General features: G+C 36.2%; 1 protein-coding gene across 3 annotated transcripts in view; it reads right to left on the bottom strand.

Moving 5' to 3' along the window:
- LOC117325572 overlaps positions 1-14,495 on the bottom strand; it is a 78,930-nt gene that overhangs the window by 37,183 nt on the left and 27,252 nt on the right. Inside the window, exon 1 of one of the 3 annotated variants that reach the window (XM_033881900.1) lies at positions 11,983-12,334. The exons of the other annotated variants lie outside the window; for them this stretch is intronic. The gene's annotated coding sequence lies outside the window, so the exon portion shown is untranslated. Of the gene's footprint in view, positions 1-11,982; positions 12,335-14,495 lie in introns of those variants that run through there. 3 annotated transcript variants of the gene reach the window in all.

Below are 14,495 nucleotides of genomic sequence, written 5' to 3'. Positions count from 1 at the left end.
GTTACGCTTGTGCACAACATACCATCTTAGTTGTAAACAAAAATATCTTCCGTTTGAATGGGCCGCGATTGAAAAGGATACAGCGATACGCACAGAGCGAATGACGGCCAAACGGACCCCCCCCCCCCCCCCCCCCCCTCTCCAATAGCCGCATGACGAATGGGAACTGTTAAAAAAAAACACCTTCCGCAGCAATCGGGACAGTGTGCATTTACAAGACGATAGGATCACAGAGACTCGGTTTCAGAAATTCAGTAATGCATGGCATATATGTGATATTATCAGCGATAAATTTGGCAGGGGTTTCTCAAATAAATCGCGTGGCCAAACTGGAAATCGACTGTGAATATCGGAATTGCATATAAACGTATCTGGAAGAGTATAAAACACCTACAATCAATAAAGACAATCTACCGTGATGTCCCTTCAAACCAGAATAGAGCTGCTCTCATAACAGAAACCCTTACACGACAGAATCTGTGACTTACAATGTTTCCTCTTCTTCTGGTCAAAGGAAAACGAAATGTTGAAATTTTCTTTAAGCAGAAGTTCAACACACGCTAACCCTTCCCGAACACCTGGTCCTACTCTCCTGGTACTTGCTCAAGGTCATTCAAGGTTAATGGTCTCCACGAAAAATATATTTGAGTTCGTATTTACCTCCTTTTTATCAATTTTACGCTAGAAATACGGTTGCATTTTATTGTTCTTTGATTAGTGGTATTTTTCAAAACACATATTTTTGAGTTGTAACATTATGTTGCCTACTACCCCGAGGTTGTTTAAATAAGGTTTCACTATACAGAGGCACCCTTATCAAGCTTTCATTATCTCAGTTGTTGCGTCAGGCAGATCCACACTGAACAGAAGTTTTTTTTCCGGATAACGCTAAGGAAGAAATGTCTATGCGCAATGTTTGAGCTATACAATGTATTTTCATTAATTTAAGCCGACCTTTCTAGATTCATCTGGAAATTTGATGACATTATATTGAAATGAAGTACCACAGGAAAAACTCAATCATTCTCTTCTCGACAATTTCACATGAAATTGATTTAAATAAATTTGCCTTGGTTGAGTAAGGAGAGAGAAAACGTGCGGAGTTGTGTAGTTGGCGCCAGTCCAATGATTACAAATCGATTTGGAAAAATAATTGACTTATTCTCAATTCAGGAAGCATGTCATATTGTAACAAATGGAAACAAATTATAAACAGACACCCGCTCATTTCTGAATTCATCAAAGAATAAAAGCTCAGACGGAGACACACGACTCCGGGGAACACAGGACAACGTGGAGAACTTGACAACCACAGACATTCCATGTGAATTTCTCCACAATTTACCGCCGAGTCCGTCTGGGTGACCATTGATCAAAACATATGATCTGGTCCTAACCTCGGACTTCAGCATTGTCTTAATACAGTCTTAGCATTGTCTTAATACAGTCTTAGCATTGTCTTAACACAGTCTTAACACAGTCTTAGCATTGTCTTAATACAGTCTTAACATTGTTTAAACATTGTCTTAACACAGTCTAAGCATTGTCTCAACACAGTCTTAACATTGTCTTTACACAGTCTTCACATGGTCTCAACACAGTCTTAACATTGTCTTAACACAGTCTTAGCATTGTCTCAAACAGTCTTAACATTGTCTTTACACAGTCTTCACATTGTCTTAACATTGTCTTAACACAAACATTGTCTCAACACAGTCTTAGCATTGTCTTAACACAGTCTTAACATTGTTTAAACATTGTCTTAACACAGTCTTAGCATTGGCTCAACACAGTCTTAACATTGTCTTTACACAGTCTTCACATGGTCTCAACACAGTCTTAACATTGTCTTAACACAGTCTTAGCATTGTCTCAAACAGTCTTAACATTGTCTTTACACAGTCTTCACATTGTCTTAACATTGTCTTAACACAAACATTGTCTCAACACAGTCTTAGCATTGTCTTAACACAGTCTTAACATTGTTTAAACATTGTCTTAACACAGTCTTAGCATTGGCTCAACACAGTCTTAACATTGTCTTTACACAGTCTTCACATGGTCTCAACACAGTCTTAACATTGTCTTAACACAGTCTTAGCATTGTCTCAAACAGTCTTAACATTGTCTTTACACAGTCTTCACATTGTCTTAACATTGTCTTAACACAAACATTGTCTCAACACAGTCTTAACATTGTCTTAACAAAGTCTTAACATTGTCTTAACATTGTCTTAACAGTCTTAGCATTGTCTTAATAAGTCTTAGCATTGTCTTAACACAGTCTTAACATTGTCTTAACACAGTCTTAACATTGTTTTAACATTGTCTTAACACAGTCTTAACATTGTTTAAACATTGTCTTAACAGTCTTTGCATTGTCTTAACACAGTCTTAACATTGTCTTAACACAGTCTTAACATTGTCTTTATATTGTCTTAACACAAACATTGTCTTAATACAGTCTTATCGTTGTTCTTAATCAGTCTTAACATTGTTTTAACATTGTCTTAACACAGTCTTAACATTGTCTTAACATTGTCTTAACATTGTCTTAACATTGTCTTAACACAGTCTTAACATTGTCTTAACATTGTCTGAACACAGTCTTAACACAGTCTTAAAATTGTCTTAACATTGTCTTAACACAGTCTTAACATTGTCTTAACATTGTCTTAACACAGTCTTAACATTGTCTTAACATTGTCTTAACACAGTCTTAACATTGTCTTAACATTGTCTTAACATTAACTTAACATTAACGTAACATTAACTTAACATTGTCTTAGCATTGATTTAACATTGTCTAAACACTGACTTAACATTGACTTAACTTGACTTAACATGTTATTAACACTGTCTTAACAGCGTCTTGGCATTGTTTTAACAGATTTCTGGGATTTTCATAGAAAAGAAAATATTGCTACCTATAGAATTACAAAAGTAGAACAGTTTCAATGACCTGACACTACTTAAACATCATTTTGTAAGTATCACATCTAAGTAGTATCACTTGTACCATCACTATAGTGTATCACATCTAAGTATCATCCCTTGTTACATCGCTATAGTGTGTGTATCACATCTACAGTATCATCCCTTGTAATATCACTATAGTGTATCACATCTACAGTATCATCCCTTGTACCATCACTATAGTGTATCACATCTACAGTATCATCACTTGTAACATCACTACAGTGTATCACATCTACAGTATCATCCCTTGTAACATCACTAAAGTGTATCACATCTACAGTATCATCCCTTGTACCATCACTATAGTGTATCACATCTACAGTATCATCACTTGTAACATCACTACAGTGTATCACATCTACAGTATCAACCCTTGTAACATCGCTATAGTATATCACATCTACAGTATCATCCCTTGTAACATCACTATAGTGTGTGTATCACATCTACAGTATCATCTCTTGTAACATCACTATAGTGTATCACATCTACAGTATCATCTCTTGTAACATCACTATAGTGTATCACATCTACAGTATCATCCCTTGTAACATCACTAAAGTGTATCACATCTACAGTATCATCCCTTGTAACATCACTATAGTGTATCACATACATCTACAGTATCATCCCTTGTAACATCACTAAAGTGTATCACATCTACAGTATCATCCCTTGTAACATCACTATAGTGTATCACATCTACAGTATCAACCCTTGTAACATCACTATAGTGTATCACATCTACAGTATCATCCCTTGTAACATCACTATAGTGTATCACATCTACAGTATCATCCCTTGTAACATCACTATAGTGTATCACATCTACAGTATCATCCCTTGTAATATCGCTATAGTGTATCACATCTACAGTATCATCCCTTGTAACATCACTATAGTGTATCACATCTACAGTATCATCCCTTGTAACATCACTATAGTGTATCACATCTACAGTATCATCCCTTGTAACATCACTATAGTGTATCACATCTACAGTATCATCCCTTGTAACATCACTATAGTGTATCACATCTACAGTATCATCCCTTGTAACATCACTATAGTGTATCACATCTACAGTATCGTCCCTTGTAACATCGCTATAGTGTATCACATCTACAGTATCATCCCTTGTAACATCACTATAGTGTATCACATCTACAGTATCATCCCTTGTAACATCACTATAGTGTATCACATCTACAGTATCATCCCTTGTAACATCACTATAGTGTATCACATCTACAGTATCATCCCTTGTAACATCACTATAGTGTATCACATCTACAGTATCATCCCTTGTAACATCACTATAGTGTATCACATCTACAGTATCATCCCTTGTAACATCACTATAGTGTATCACATCTACAGTATCAATCCCTTGTAACATCAGCTATAGTGTATCACATCTACAGTATCATCCCTTGTAACATCACTATAGTGTATCACATCTACAGTATCATCCCTTGTAACATCACTATAGTGTATCACATCTACAGTATCATCCCTTGTAACATCACTATAGTGTATCACATCTACAGTATCATCCCTTGTAACACCGCTATAGTGTATCACATCTACAGTATCATCTCTTGTAACATCACTATAGTGTATCACATCTACAGTATCATCTCCTGTAACATCACTATAGTGTATCACATCTACAGTATCATCCCTTGTAACATCACTATAGTGTATCACATCTACAGTATCATCCCTTGTAACATCACTATAGTGTATCACATCTACAGTATCATCCCTTGTAACATCACTATAGTGTATCACATCTACAGTATCATCCCTTGTAACATCACTATAGTGTATCACATCTACAGTATCATCTCCTGTAACATCACTATAGTGTATCACATCTACAGTATCATCCCTTGTAACATCACTATAGTGTATCACATCTACAGTATCAGTCCCTTGTAACATCACTATAGTGTATCACATCTACAGTATCATCCCTTGTAACATCACTATAGTGTATCACATCTACAGTATCATCCCTTGTAACATCACTATAGTGTATCACATCTACAGTATCATCCCTTGTAACATCACTATAGTGTATCACATCTACAGTATCATCCCTTGTAACATCACTATAGTGTATCACATCTACAGTATCATCCCTTGTAACATCACTATAGTGTATCACATCTACAGTATCATCCCTTGTACATCACTATAGTGTATCACATCTACAGTATCATCTCCTGTAACATCACTATAGTGTATCACATCTACAGTATCATCCCTTGTAACATCACTATAGTGTATCACATCTACAGTATCATCCCTTGTAACATCGCTATAGTGTATCACATCTAAGTATTATCACTTGTAACATCACTATAGTGTATGCATCACATCTACAGTATCAGTCACTTGTAACATCGCTATAGTTGTATGCATACATCCATTACAGATATCATCACTTGTAACATCAGCTATAGTGTAAATCACATTCTACAGTATCATCCTTGTAACATCACTATAGTGTATCACATCTACAGTATCATCCCTTGTAACATCACTATAGTGTATCACATCTACAGTATCATCACTTGTAACATCACTATAGTGTATCACATCTACAGTATCATCCCTTGTAACATCGCTATAGTGTATCACATCTACAGTATCATCCCTTGTAACATCACTATAGTGTATCACATCTACAGTATCATCCCTTGTAACATCACTATAGTGTATCACATCTACAGTATCAACCCTTGTAACATCACTATAGTGTGTGTATCACATCTACAGTATCATCCCTTGTAACATCACTATAGTGTATCACATCTACAGTATCATCCCTTGTAACATCGCTATAGTGTATCACATCTACAGTATCAACCCTTGTAACATCACTATAGTGTATCACATCTACAGTATCAACCCTTGTAACATCACTATAGTGTATCACATCTACAGTATCATCACTTGTAACATCACTATAGTGTATCACATCTACAGTATCATCCCTTGTAACATCGCTATAGTGTATCACATCTACAGTATCATCCCTTGTAACATCACTATAGTGTATCACATCTACAGTATCATCCCTTGTAACATCGCTATAGTGTATCACATCTACAGTATCATCCCTTGTAACATCGCTATAGTGTATCACATCTACAGTATCATCCCTTGTAACATCACTATAGTGTATCACATCTACAGTATCATCCCTTGTTACATCACTATAGTGTATCACATCTACAGTATCATCCCTTGTAACATCACTATAGTGTATCACATCTACAGTATCATCCCTTGTAACATCACTATAAGTGTATCACATCTACAGTATCATCCCTTGTAACATCACTATAGTGTGGTACACATCTACAGTATCACCCTTGTAACATCGCTATAGTGTATCACATCTACAGTATCATCCCTTGTAACATCACTATAGTGTATCACATCTACAGTATCATCCCTTGTAACATCACTATAGTGTATCACATCTACAGTATCATCCCTTGTAACATCACTATAGTGTATCACATCTACAGTATCATCCCTTGTAATATCACTATAGTGTATCAGATCTACAGTATCATCCCTTGTAACATCACTATAGTGTATCACATCTACAGTATCATCCCTTGTAACATCACTATAGTGTATCACATCTACAGTATCAACCCTTGTAACATCGCTATAGTGTATCACATCTACAGTAGCATCCCTTGTAACATCACTATAGTGTATCACATCTACAGTATCGTCCCTTGTAACATCACTATAGTGTATCACATCTACAGTATCATCCTTGTAACATCGCTATAGTGTATCACATCTACAGTATCATCCCTTGTAACATCGCTATAGTGTATCACATCTACAGTATCATCCCTTGTAACATCACTATAGTGTATCACATCTACAGTATCATCCCTTGTAACATCACTATAGTGGATCACATCTACCGTATCATCTCTTGTAACATCGCTATAGTGTATCACATCTACAGTATCGTCCCTTGTAACATCGCTATAGTGTATCACATCTACAGTATCATCCCTTGTAACATCACTATAGTGTATAACATCTACAGTATCATCCCTTGTAACATCACTATAGTGTATCACATCTACAGTATCATCCCTTGTAATATCGCTATAGTGTATCACATCTACAGTATCATCCCTTGTTACATCACTATAGTGTATCACATCTATAGTATCATCCCTTGTAACATCACTATAGTGTGTGTATCACATCTACAGTATCATCCCTTGTAACATCACTATAGTGTATCACATCTACAGTATCATCCCTTGTAACATCACTATAGTGTGTGTATCACATCTACAGTATCATCCCTTGTAACATCACTATAGTGTGTGTATCACATCTACAGTATCGTCCCTTGTAACATCGCTATAGTGTATCACATCTACAGTATCATCCCTTGTAACATCACTATAGTGTATCACATCTACAGTATCATCCCTTGTAACATCACTATAGTGTATCACATCTACAGTATCATCCCTTGTAACATCGCTATAGTGTATCACATCTACAGTATCATCCCTTGTAACATCACTATAGTGTGTGGATCACATCTACAGTATCATCCCTTGTAACATCGCTATAGTGTGTGGATCACATCTACAGTATCATCCCTTGTAACATCACTATAGTGTATCACATCTACAGTGTCATCCCTCGTAACATCGCTATAGTGTATCACATCTACAGTATCAACCCTTGTAACATCGCTATAGTGTATCACATCTACAGTATCATCCCTTGTAACATCACTATAGTGTATCACATCTACAGTATCATCCCTTGTACCATCACTATAGTGTATCACATCTACAGTATCAACCTTTGTAACATCACTATAGTGTATCACATCTACAGTATCATCCCTTGTAACATCACTATAGTGTATCACATCTACAGTGTCATCCCTCGTAACATCGCTATAGTGTATCACATCTACAGTATCATCCCTTGTAACATCGCTATAGTGTATCACATCTACAGTATCATCCCTTGTACCATCGCTATAGTGTATCACATCTACAGTATCATCCCTTGTAACATCGCTATAGTGTATCACATCTACAGTATCATCCGTTGTAAACATCACTATAGGTATCACATTATACTCGTTCATCCCTTGTAACATCGCTATAGTGTATCACATCTACAGTATCATCCCTTGTACCATCGCTATAGTGTATCACATCTACAGTATCATCCCTTGTTACATCACTATAGTGTATCACATCTACAGTATCATCACTTGTAACATCGCTATAGTGTATCACATCTACAGTATCATCCCTTGTAACATCGCTATAGTGTATCACATCTACAGTATCATCCCTTGTAACATCGCTATAGTGTATCACATCTACAGTATCATCCCTTGTTACATCACTATAGTGTATCACATCTACAGTATCATCCCTTGTAACATCACTATAGTGTATCACATCTACAGTATCATCCCTTGTAACATCGCTATAGTGTATCACATCTACAGTATCATCCCTTGTAACATCACTATAGTGTGTGCATCACATCTACAGTATCAACCCTTGTAACATCGCTGTAGTGTATCACATCTACAGTATCATCCCTTGTAACATCACTAAAGTGTATCACATCTACAGTATCATCCCTTGTAACATCACTATAGCGTATCACATCTACAGTATCATCCCTTGTAACATCACTATAGTGTATCACATCTACAGTATCATCCCTTGTAACATCACTATAGTGTGTGTATCACATCTACAGTATCATCCCTTGTAACATCGCTATAGTGTATCACATCTACAGTATCATCCCTTGTAACATCGCTGTAGTGTATCACATCTACAGTATCATCCCTTGTAACATCACTAAAGTGTATCACATCTACAGTATCATCCCTTGTAACATCACTATAGTGTATCACATCTACAGTATCATCCCTTGTACCATCACTATAGCGTATCACATCTACAGTATCATCCCTTGTAACATCACTATAGTGTATCACATCTACAGTATCATCCCTTGTAACATCACTAAAGTGTATCACATCTACAGTATCATCTCTTGTAACATCACTATAGTGTATCACATCTACAGTATCATCCCTTGTAACATCGCTATAGTGTATCACATCTACAGTATCATCACTTGTAACATCACTATAGTGTATCACATCTACAGTATCATCCCTTGTAACATCGCTATAGTGTATCACATCTACAGTATCATCCCTTGTAACATCGGTATAGTGTATCTCATCTACAGTATCAACCCTTGTAACATCGCTATAGTGTGTGTATCACATCTACAGTATCATCCCTTGTAACATCACTATAGTGTGTGTATCACATCTACAGTATCATCCCTTGTTACATCGCTATAGTGTATCACATCTACAGCATTATCACTTGTAACATCACTATAGTGTATCACATCTACAGTATCATCCCTTGTACCATCACTACAGTGTATCACATCTACAGTATCATCCCTTGTAACATCACTATAGTGTATCACATCTACAGTATCATCCCTTGTTACATCACTAAAGTGTATCACATCTACAGTATCATCCCTTGTAACATCACTATAGTGTATCACATCTACAGTATCATCCCTTGTAACATCACTATAGTGTGTGTATCACATCTACAGTATCAACCCTTGTAACATCGCTATAGTGTATCACATCTACAGTATCATCCCTTGTAACATCACTATAGTGTATCACATCTACAGTATCATCTCTTGTAACATCACTATAGTGTATCACATCTACAGTATCATCCCTTGTAACATCACTATAGTGTGCGTATCACATCTACAGTATCAACCCTTGTAACATCACTATAGTGTGTGTATCACATCTACAGTATCATCCCTTGTAACATCACTATAGTGTATCACATCTACAGTATCATCCCTTGTAACATCACTATAGTGTATCACTCCAGTATCATCTCTTGTTACATCGCTATAGTGTGTGTATCACATCTACAGTATCATCCCTTGTAACATCGCTATAGTGTATCACATCTACAGTATCATCCCTTGTTACATCGCTATAGTGTGTGTATCACATCTACAGTATCATCCCTTGTAACATCACTATAGTGTATCACATCTACAGTATCATCCCTTGTAACATCACTATAGTGTATCACATCTACAGTATCATCCCTTGTAACATCACTATAGTGTATCACATCTACAGTATCATCCCTTGTAACATCACTATAGTGTATCACATCTACAGTATCATCCCTTGTAACATCACTTTAGTGTATCACATACATCTACAGTACCATCCCTTGTAACATCGCTTGACATTTTTGATTCAGTTAGCAGCACTTATATTTCTACATATCTGAATGTGGAATCCGAGACGAATGGTATTTTATGCAGTGTTGTTTTACCAAAACAGTATTGAAAGAGAATTGCTAAACACATTGCATCCATTTTCATCCAATCAGAATACGGAATAGTATTCAGTGGTAGCCTTGTCCAAGTCCCAATTTATTTCAATCAGGATAGGAGTGATCAGTAGATTCAATCTAAAGGTTACTTTGAATTTGATATCCTAGGACCAATGTTCCATTTTGATGAAGTACAGATATATAATAGCACTCACCGTATATATCTAACGACTAGTCTGCTTCGTATTTCAAAGAAACATCACGAGGGAAAAACATGATTTTTTTTATTGATTGTACATGTTTTATTCACATCGATATCCAGTGTCCAGCTTGACTACACGATTAAGTCGGTAAAACCCTCTCAAATATAGCACCGATAATACCACGTGGCTGTTTTGAAAACGAGTCAGTCATTTTGGAACACATGAAGCAGGCGGAGACACAGTACGTAAAACCTAGATTTGGTGGTACATGTAGTTGTGGCAGGTGTTACTTGATAACTCAAAGTCAATAAACATTTTTTGAAAAAGTGACATTTATTCCCAGCATTGCAACAAACTATATGTGTAAACAACAGGTAAAGCTAACCATACGTACACGTTTACCTCGTCTGTCAGTACACACGCACCGGAAATGCGGCACAATATGTACATCGTCCTGATAATCACGGCCTGCATGAACAGGTCTCATCTGCTATATATGTTGCTTCCCTAACGAAGTTTAAGGGATTTCTTTTGCTCATTTGGCCATCTTTTGTTTTGTGACTGACGCTGAAACCCTTTTCATTCGATCCCGATTTATTGAGAGGCGATTTCTGTTTACAGGTGTACGTGTGGTGTGTTGGGCGCATGCGTTAGGATATCTTCACCTTCTATAATTACTAATTCACATTTTATGTACTTTAGCGAAGTCCAATTGTCTATTGTTCATAAGGTGACATATTTAATATACATATGGAATGATAGTAATAATAAAAAACAGTACAAAAATGATTTACAGTGATGTCGCTTTAATATATTAAATTGATATGCCGATGAAATACAAATGCACATGATTATCAGACCACCAGACAACTGAGACACAATAACTACAAGTCCAGAAAGCTGTCTAAATGACATCCGTACCTGGATGAACTCCGATGTGTTCAAGCATAATCAGGAATCGACAGAACTTCCCCCAGAAGTAGAAGCACGTTAAAAGGTTGACAATGTTGGAAAGAAACTGGTTTAGGCTTTGGTTTAGTTTCAGACTAGTTTTAAAACGTTTTCTTCATCAAAGCTGGTTACCTCTTGAGAAACCAAAGGAAAGTTATATTTTTCAAAATGACATTCCATTCATTCATGGAAACTTTGATACCCCCTCAGCATAAGAAAATTCTCCTTATAACGAATTACATTGTCAAGAGAGCACATTCTTCCAGTTTAAAAAGATGAAAAAGGAACCGTTTGATGTTCTGATTAGCATACATATTTTCAAAACATAAAAGCGAAACTAAAAAAACCAACATCAAATAGATAAATAAATAAATAAATGAAACATGCCGTGGTACCTTATATAATAGCATCAGTCCACTGGATGACCATGGCTTCTCAAGAAATTCTAAAACACAGTATGCAGTCATCGTAGTTAATGAGAACATCCATCGAGCCCTTGGAGTATATCCCCCAGTAGTGTAACACCCGCCATCTTGTTCTTGGAACGGAACTATCCACACCACGGGACAGTTTGATTGGTTAACAAACCAGTTTTACTTTGCCAGCAACAAAAATAAACCCCCGGTTTAAGGTCAAACTATGTTTGAAACCAGTTTATGAAACAAATGGGAAGTTTGCAAGAACCGTTACCAAACTACAACCAGTTTTTAGAAAACAAATTCGCCCTTATCTGCATCTAAAGCTTGGCGTCCAAACTATTGAGGCAATCCAAGCAGTGAGAAACCTTGGCGAACACTTCGATAGCTCTCTGTATTGGAGAAAACATGCAAGCACTACCGGTACAAGTTCATGTTATCACCAAATCAGAAACATTGGGTGTATCCGGCCTTTCATCACCTCAGATGTATGTAAGATATTCACCGGTTACTTCTAGGTTAGACTATAGTAATATTTTGCTGTTCGGTGTATCTGATAATTAACCGCCTACACATGGTCCAGAACACTGCTGCACTGGTCACCTGTACTCGATAGAGGGAGCACATCACACCAGTGTTTTATCCATTACCTCGGCTACCTGTGCGATTGAGACCACACTCAGATTTTTATGTACACATGTGAATGATGAAATATATGTGACAATGAGTATATATGTAATTGATGCGACTGTGTTTGTTAAAATCCATCTAATTTCATGTATTTATTTTTAATGGTATTAAATCCATCTCTAATAATCTAATCTTTAAGGGGTCCCTAAACAGCAAATCCAGTCAAAACAGTGATATTTTACCAGCCTATAAATTCCTACTATGATGCAATGTCACAGAAATAACTTGATGAACTTTTAGTATGTATCATGACAAACCGTGGGACTTGCTTGTTGACATGTAGTTTGTTAAGATGCTTGTACATTTCACCAAAACAAACAAAAAATGCAAGTTTCAGGGGGATTTAATTCGTTCATTTGTATCGCATAGATTACACAGAATAGTCCTTGTCGTGTCTAAAGCACAAAATAGGAGCATTGATTTGACCAGATTTTACTTCATAATATATATAAACAGTGTTTTTATTTTGACCTTGAAATGCAAATGTGAATGATATCACACAAACATAGCATATAAGGGGGTATTTCAAATATCAAAAATGATCCTATTAGACAATATAAAGAACTCTAGACCTGTTACGGAAGACTGCTTTTAGAATAAAATGTTCAACTTTTGAGTTTGGGGTAAAATATGCCTATTTCAGAAAGAGGCCACAAACTCACCAGTTTAACAATTTGACTTTAAAATGTCCTTTTTACTATGATCAGATGTCTTAAAAGTATGATATAGGAGCATTTTTATTGATTGCAATGCCTAGCTTTATGCCATATTTGTGAAATATTATTCACAACCGCCATTTGCATTTCAAGGTCAAAACAAAATAAGTGTTTATACGTACATACAGTAAAATCTGGCCAAACAAACACTCCTATCCCGTGCTATAGATACTTGTATTTATTTTCTAGGTTTGGTCATTTTTGTGACTCAGAATTATTCCATGCTACGTCTTATATAACTCTATAGAAGAAACTGATAGCATCTACAGCAAATTCTTGGTGATTGTAAGAACATACATGTCCTAACAAACATTTGGTATATTACATGACTATTTTTGTGCATTTTTATATATTAATTCGTGTTTGAAATTCAACATTATTTTGCTATATATATTACCCTTAATAGCTCATCTAATGCAATGGTTGGTGCACGCCTGTGCTTGTATATGTTTTGTATGTATTTAAATGTTGTAGATATTTGGTTCATACGTAAGATAATAAGTTGAGACATACATACATCAATAAATTCAAGGCTATAAATGGAGCATGTCACCCTTAACGAGCTGGCACGACCACTGCGGTCGGATACAGAATCTTTGTTGTAGGCGTTCGTACTATGACTTACGGTAACCGGGGCTTGGTAAGGGTAGCAGCCACTTTGTGGAATAGTTCACCATAGCAACCAGGAAGTCAAAAACTCTTACCAAATTCAAGAAGGTGATTAACACTCACCTGTTTATGTCGGTTTTCAGACTCTCACGCAGGCTCCCTGTATATATTATCACGATGTATCGTGTAGATACATGTACATTGTATGTTGTAACGACTAGTACACATATAATGTGATGCGCGTCAGAGTAATTTTACAAATAACAGAGTGCGTTATATAAATGTTTCATACATCATTTCAACATCCGTTATCTACAAAGTGTATATCTGAAATAAGTATTTCTGCGAGTTACGGCTTATTAAAAACCAGTCGGCATAACAAAATTCTAGCACGGAACCATCAGACACATTTTAGGAACCTTATTTTTTGGACTGCAGGATGCAATATTTATGATGTTATGCATATTCTGGATAACA

Source organism: Pecten maximus, chromosome 4 (genome assembly GCF_902652985.1).
Source record: "Pecten maximus chromosome 4, xPecMax1.1, whole genome shotgun sequence".
Taxonomy (NCBI): Eukaryota; Metazoa; Mollusca; class Bivalvia; order Pectinida; family Pectinidae; genus Pecten; species Pecten maximus.
This window is presented reverse-complemented; position numbering and strand designations above follow the sequence as displayed.